Consider the following 1,803-nt stretch of genomic DNA (forward strand, 5'->3'; position numbering starts at 1 on the left):
ACGCTAAAAAATGTTACATTTTACTACCCTACAAGGCACTATATTATTAGTCTTTAAGCAAATAAATAATTTAAACCAGATAAAATACAACAAATATATTGTAATCACAAAAATACATATAAAACAGTAAAGTAATTTATTAAATTTTTTATTAACAAATAATAATGATTTCACAATTTTTACATATTTTTTTACAACATTAATATCTTAGTTTGGACTAAAATAACATACCAATTTAATCGAAAAAATACAAAGCAACATACAACACATTCAAAACAACTAATATGCATTATTTATACGAGCTTGGACATAAACTAAATCGGAATACCTCGATTTATATTTTTCGAAAAGTTGAAGATTTAAAAATTTGACTCCGAAACAAGTAACCTAGAACAATAAAAGGCTTGGCTAGGATGTGAGACCAACTTGGATTAATTTTTGTGGGACGGATGGGGTCCACTCGAGTTTTTTTATCGAGTTAATGGGGGGAGGGGGGACCGCTGTTTGTTTTTTAAAAATAGGGGAGAATAGGATCTCTCTAGAAACATGGGGGAAAGGGAATAGAATGATACTTATATAGGTAAAATGCGATTTAATACAACGTTTTATATAAAATGCGATATTGAACCGCGCTTTATATAAAAGTCTTATCAGCTTTCAGGTAAAGCGCGGTATCAAAATGCATTTTATATAAAATGCGGTAACAAATTTCGCTTTACCTTAACGTCTCAAACTGACGTTAAGGTAAAACGCGGTTCATGACCGCATTTTATATAGAATGGTAATTTTTTTTACACCTAAAAAAGTATTTTGATTCCAAAAGAATCACATTTTGGTTCCGAACTCGGATTTAGGAGGGCAAGGGTGTTCATCCGAACCCTTTTCGCCGAAAAATTACATTGTATATATTAAGTAAAATCTTATTTTTACCTTTATATATTATATTTTAAATCTTTTTTACACAATCCAAAAGTATGACTTAATAATTTAAGGGGGTTCAAAACTATTACAAGGTCATTGCTACGATTTCCACCTCTGCCACTGAATGTGGTCAATACTGTACTGTACTTTCACCACATTCACTTCTAAATAAAGACTAATTCGTCACTAGTTCGTACATCATACGCTCCTGATATTTTTCTGCTGTTTAACGGCGTAAAATTTACCACATTGTTGGGTTGAACTAATATCAAAACTAGAGTCCATTTTCGTCCTACGTTCATTATTTGTTACATTTGAGTTTGTGTCTGATTAATGTTTAGCTTATTTAATACTCCATTCGTTCATTCTTACTTGTCATGTTTTGACTTTTCACGTCCCTTAAGAAATAATAAATAAAATGCATAATTTACCATGATATACATATTAATTAATGTATATTTTATTAGATTTGAGAAACTGATTTGAAATGAGTACTAAATACTATGGGTATAACAAGAATTTTTTTTGTCTTCTCTTGATATGCGTAAAATGACAAGTAAAAATAAAAATTTATTTTTACTATACATGCAAAGTAAAAGTGAACGAAGGGTATTTAACTTCATATTACTTCAAAGTTTAATTTGTCTTCTTCATAAGATTCAAATCCACAAATTTTGAAAAAAATTACACATCCTTAAGAAAATTATTAACACTAAAATAAAAGGATTGATAAGAAAAATGAATTTTGTTAATTTTGAGAGACAAATATGAGTCGCTCCACTTATGATAAGAATATAATATTGGAACGAAGTAAAAAAAAAGACAAATTTGTTCTATTTATCATAATTGAAAGCAAATCTGGATAAATTCGCTACTGAATAT

The sequence above is a fragment of the Nicotiana sylvestris genome, chromosome 3 (assembly GCF_000393655.2).
Source record: "Nicotiana sylvestris chromosome 3, ASM39365v2, whole genome shotgun sequence".
Classification (NCBI taxonomy): Eukaryota; Viridiplantae; Streptophyta; class Magnoliopsida; order Solanales; family Solanaceae; genus Nicotiana; species Nicotiana sylvestris.